We start from the raw sequence: 6,453 nt of genomic DNA, 5'->3' as shown, positions 1-6,453 counted from the left end.
CATCCCCCTGCAAGGCTTTCTGTGAGAACCCAACGTAACAAGGTTTGCAGAGCACTTAGACAAGCCTCATCCAGAGAAAGTGCTCGTGAATGTAGCCAAAGGTGGTGGTGGAGCGTGGGTGGAGAGTGTCAGGGGTTGTGACAGTAGCAGCAATAAACATCAGGATCGCTGTGCTGCAAGAGGAGAGGTGTGGGTAGAAGGCCTCTCCAAGGGGAACACTTAGCTGGTCACCAGGAGCAGCCTGTCCCTTGAGGAAGGATCAGAAGGATGAAGGCACGCTGCTATGGAGGTGGAGATGCCGAGGGACCCTTTGCACTTTGGGTTTGCGCACTGAGCCTCTGAAAGGCAGCATGGGCTGGCAATCAAACAGATCTGGAATTCAATACTGACCTGCCACTTACCAGCAGTGGGAACTCACTCATTGTCTAAATTCTCTGACCCGCATCAGAGGGTCCTCAGGCTCCTAATCTGTGAAATGTGGAGGATAATAACCACCTGCAATGCTCACGGGGAGAATTGATGAGTGCAGGTAGTCAAGGGCCTGGCACAAGTTTGTTCAGCAAAGTAGTTGTCCCATCCCTAGAACTTCATATATAATGCAGGAGAAATGATGGTAAGCAAGAGTGAGAGAAAACTCATGTGCTTTACAAACCTTTTCCTGAAACTAGAGTATTATTTTTTAATATATTGAGCACCTTAGAAAGCTTCCTAATAGGCAACCGTTTACTTATCAAGACTTGCTATTCCTAAACTATTATGTCACAAAACTTGTTACCTCGAATTAATTACCCATCATGAAAGACTCACCTTAAACCACTTAAATGCAGAACCCCAAACCTTACAAATGCCCTCCCTGACTTCCCCCTTCTGAGATACTACTAAGTCTGTCAATGTGGTGCTCTCCCTTCCTGCAGCCGGCTGCATGAACTTAGCTTAGACCAAGAGGCCTTCTGGTGATCTTCTGCAGAGCTGACAAGCATCAAGCCAAACCCAACCATCTGAGGTCCACCACTAGACAGGATTCCCTGTGTTTTGCCTGCACTGCCTGCTTGAATCCTATCTTTCTCAGAGACCATGATCACACATGGTTATGCATGTTTCCCTCAAGCTCTGAGGCCTCTCCCTTCTCTGAAATGCCATCCCCCTGGACACACACATTCTTCCTGTTACCTCCTTTACTTTGCCTCATATTAGAGCTGTTTATATATTTATTTTGTCATTGTCTTCAGTGCCTCCTGTATTTCAATTGAAGATGCCAACATTGGGCCTTGCACATGACCAGGGCACAACAAGCTCATTCTAAAAGTGCTTTTAAAGATTTCCAAAATGTTTAAGGAGAACAAGTCAAAGGGAATGTAAAATCCTTATTTTTTTTCCTCTTAGGCAAAAAGTATAAAAGTTAGACCTCTATTAAAATTCAGAATTGCATTTGGCTTTACCAAATTGGCTTCTTCTAGTTCTTTTCAAAGTCTTTGGTGATTCTTTTTTAGTCTGTTTTGTATTCTTTACACACACACACACACACACACACACACACACAAAATCCACACACCAAAGCTCATCAGGTTAGGTATCCTGGGATAGTCCTGTCCTGTTGTTATAGCTGTCTTTCTCTTTTCTATCTTTTGTAACTTTGGTTTAGTGTGTTGAAACATTTATCTACTTCCTCCCTTTATTATAAATCCCCCTTGAAATGTGTCCCAGGCACTGTGCTGGGTGCCTTATGTAGTGGTGATCCTGCCTGAATGGAGCTCAGGTTTGGATATGCTGCTGGGGGAAAACAGGTGACAGCACACTACACAGTATCTAGACACCTTGTTTCTAATGAAAGCTTAAGCATAAACAGACAAGGGTTGATGTACTGCTGAAGTGGTTGTGATGGAAGCAAGATAGCATGGCTGGGGGAAATGACAGAAACATCATCAAAAGTGAGTGGAAGGCGTCAGGCGCAGTGGGACACAACCCGCATGAATGCCTGCATGTCAGTGACAGGGAGGATAAAGGAGCCAATCCAAGGTCTTCTTAGCCTCATCATGGCAGCAGGCTATGGATGTCTTAAGACTTGAGCAAGGTTAAATGAGAAGAAGCACAAATGCCCACAGCTCTTTTACCTTGCTACATTTCACTCTGCTGTCCAAGTTTGCCCTCTCTACTCCCCTCACTCCTCTATGCTGTCACTATAACAACCACATCCTGTGACAAGTAGCAGAACCATTATCAGGAAAGATAGACGATGCAAACCTGCCCAATGACTCCCATTTGATTTAGCCTCAGATTTCCTGTCTAATTCTCTTCCCTTGAGATTTTAGTATCTTGAGATAGACGATATCTGCTCATGAATTACTGAAAATTTTCCAGCTGGAGGTTAGAACCAGTTCAGGGTTGTTTCTTTGATTCTCGCCATATATTAACTGATCAATTGATATTAAATGAATATAAAATAAAAATTTGGGTAAAGACAATGGTGAACATTTCTAGCACAAAAGGAAATGCCCGTGTTCTTTCTTAGTCTGTAAGAAAATGCAGAGGGACAATGGGTTGTATCCTGAGGGCCAAGTGGAGATGAACTATTTTCTAAGCATATTGGCTTTCAGATCCCTGCTGCTTAAGTGGGGAACACCCCCTACCCCAATCTGATTGGAGCTCCTTTCAAGAGCCCTTGAAGGGCACTGCCTGCCTCACCAGTTATCCCAATACCATAGCCAGAATCATTGTTTAGAACTGATTGGATCTAAAGTCGTGTTTTAGACCTCAAAATTATCGATGTCCCCTCTCAAAATTTCATCCAGGGAGAAGATTAGGTTGGATGGGATTTAAAATGTAGCCTGAGATTAAGTATCCTTTATTTTGGTGACTCAGAAAAATCTTTCTAGGAGCTTATTTATAGGCAACTTTTATTGTCCAATTTCCTATTTATGTACATACTTTGTTGACTGCTTTACCTCATTACCGATAAAAATCAATATGCTAGCAATGTATTTGTGAATTAATTATTTTGCCTTTTAAAATGATGAATCATTATTAATGTAGCTTGAAGGGCTATTTAACCTATTGCATGATGTGTGAACAACCCCCCCTCCACATATATACATATCACAATAGCCTGGATGTTATGTGGCAACAATCTTTTAATATTGCTGTGGCTCTAATCTCACTCCCTTCTAATCTCTTTTTCATAATCCAGCCAAAGTGATTTTTCCAAAATGTACAAATGGTTATTTCATCCTCCTATGAAAATCATTCTTGTATGTCTTCACATTTATGAATTTCACAAGCTCTTCATGACTTTTTCCTTGCCTTTCTCTCCAACTGCATGATCAGCTGCTCCATTGTCTCTTTCTCTTTTAAATGTATGTACCTAACAATTTAACTTGTGGGATGATTTGTACCATTGGTATGAGAATGTATATCACCTCATTATTTGTAGTGCTGAAAATTGGATTCTATATCAACAGAATTATGGCTAACTAGAAAATAGTACATACAAACTATGGGATATTATGTAGGTGTTCAAGGATAGATTTACATACCAACATGGAATTCTGTCCATTATGAAAAACCGCAACAAATTGAAGATAATCATGTATAGTATGGTATCATTTCCCCCCCCCAAATATATCTTCTTTATGTGTGTTCATCTGCTTATAATGTGTTTCACACAATAAAAAGTCTCTAGATATATTTACCAAATTTTTACCTTTGGAGAAAAGGATGGACTGTGGTTGAAGGAGAGAGACCCTCAGTTTACACTTTACTTCTTTATTGGTTTTTTCAATGTGAGGATGTCTTATTTAATAACAATTAAAGATTTAAAAACATTTTTTTGAGGGAGGGCCATGCTGCACGTCATGCAGGATCTTAGTTCCCTGACCAGGGATCAAACCAGTGCCCGCTGCAGTGGAAACACAGAGTCCTAACCACTGGACCACGAGGAAATTTCCCAAAAATGTTTTTAAGTCTACTACATGGCTAGGACTTGTCATCTATCATGATATCACTGGGCAAAGATGGCTTAACCACAGCAAAAGAGGACAGACAGAGCAGGGTCTGGATGAACTCTTTGGATCTGCATGTACTAACAGAGCGATGGGGTGAGGGAGATGTTGTTGCATTGATAGGACTGGGAAGAAGTACATCCAACACCTAGAATCAGGTATTCAAGGACAATGGTGAGAGGTAACAGGTTGAGGCAAACCACCAGTGTCTGTGGTCCCAGAGGTGTACAGGATATGCTTACCCCCGGGTGGCTGGCTAGGAGTGTAGGCTGGAATGTGTTTGGCAGCAGCAATCAGAGGCCTAGCCAAAGCCTCAAGTGCAAGGGAAGGGTCTCAGCCCTTAGAGTGGAGCAGAGGGAGGTGACAAGAGCAAATGAGAACCTTCAGAGGACACATAAACTTGAGTCAGGGAGAATGACAGGGCCACAGCCATGGACCTGTAAAGGAAAAGGCAGAGCCCAGTTTTAGAACAGAGATAAGAGATCCACTCACTTATAACATGACCACTGAGCAGTGTGAGGGGTAGGTCCAAGCCTACACTTGAGGGTCAAGTGTTCTGAGCTCTGGGTAAGAAGGCTGTAGGGAGGGAACACAGGCAGACGTTGGTGCCATTCCAGGTAATTGAGAAAGTGCTGCAGACCTTAACCTCTTGGTTGGCTCTCCAAAGCTGTAGAGTCAGGATGTGCTTGGTCTGGATTGCGGCTCAAAAAAAGGAATCCACAATAATAAAGAAATATTAGAAATAGTATTGACTCAAAGTGAAGGCTTCTAGAATTTCTGATAATATTCCTCAGAATAGACTTCATATTTTGAGAGTCATTAGGAACTGAGAGTCTGGTCACAGTAACACACACCTCCACATTAAGTCCATCAATCTTGATGGCTCTGTCTCCTGAACTTTCCTGAAACCAGTAGCTACTTACAGTTGATGGAGTGGCAGGCAAAAGGAAGAGACACAAGTGCTGTCTTAGATTTATGACCTCCTTTTTCACTCAAGATAAAAACTCCAGAATTTAGAATACTATATTTTTATCTGATACATGAGACTAGATTAAATGTTGAGCCACATGATAGATGAAGGTGGAATTAATTAATGTCCATTCTCATATAAATGGCTTATGATGAGAAACAATGAAATTAAGGTAAATAGATGTGATACATCATCATTTCTCTTCATTTAACCTAGCTTAGAAGTAGGCTAGGAGGAAGACACATCGCATAATAAGAAAAATGGACAGAGTTGGTGATAAAGTCACATTCATTTCCTTTTCAGGGTAGTCAGGAGTGGTTCTCATGAACCTAAAATTCATATTTAGTGTATAAACTAGCTCCATGGTTGCAGTTAAAAGCAATCTGCCTTGTTCTATCAGACAATAATATATCCTTTTATTTAAGCGATGAACATTTGCAAGGAAAATTGGGAGAAATTTGCAATGGCTGAAATATTAAAGCTATAACACCTTTCTAGTTAAGTCTTGGATGGGGTGAGTTCCCTTGAAGCCTGGCAGTCATGACAGCAGAAAGGATTTAGTATTTTTCCAGTTTGCTCACATGCATTCAGAAGTCAAAGCCAGACCATTTCCAGGAAGCATGGAGTCAGGTCTGATGATGGACTCTACAGTTCTTTCCCAGTCACCATCTCCATGTTGTCTGCACAGAATGGGTACTAAGAGGCAAAGCAGGGGAGGCTCCTGACGCAGAGAGGCTCCAGTATGGCAGGACATCACCCAAATATATCAGAGAGGAGAAACTACTTCAAACTACGAAAATCTAGTGTGCTAATTTTGTCACCGACTCATATGCAACCAAAATATTTTTAGTGTTCATTAAACAAGTACATATGGGCTAGGCCTGGTGTTGGGTGCTGAGGACCCCAAGGTGATTAAGGCTCCTGTCTTAGAGAAATTAATAGTCAGGAAGATAGACACCTAAACAAATAATGTAGAGCATGTAATAACAGAAAGGACAACGTGCTGTGGGAACATGTCCTCTGCTTGTGAGATTTATAGAGACTGGCCTTTGGGCCTTGCTCAGAGTAGATAGGCCACCAGTCAGAGGGAGCTGGGTGTGAGAGGCAGAGGAAACTGCGAAAGCAATGGCACAGATGCCTGAGATGTATAGTCTGATTTCTTTACCTATCAGATTGCCAATGATTAAAAAATGTATGTGCTACCATGCGGGCAGCAGTGCTGGAAACAAACCCTCTTGTGTGTTGCTGGTTGTAGTGTAAGGTGGGCTGAGCCCTACTGAGGACAGCTTGGCAGATCTCTCATGATTACAAAGGCACCAACGTGTCATCTAGCAATTCCTCTTCTAGAGAGTTGTCCTAGAGAAAACTCATCCTTGTGCAAAACATACTAGGTTAATTATTGCAACATTGTTTGTAGTAGCAAAAGATTGGAAACAATTTAATGTATGTCACAGGGGACTGTGAAAAGAAACATCAGTGTTGTCCTAC

The sequence above is a fragment of the Mesoplodon mirus genome, assembly GCF_964341445.2.
Source record: "Mesoplodon mirus genome assembly, chromosome: 7".
NCBI classification, from domain to species: Eukaryota; Metazoa; Chordata; class Mammalia; order Artiodactyla; family Ziphiidae; genus Mesoplodon; species Mesoplodon mirus.
The sequence above is the reverse complement of the archived record's forward strand: the minus strand, read 5'-3'. Positions refer to the sequence as shown.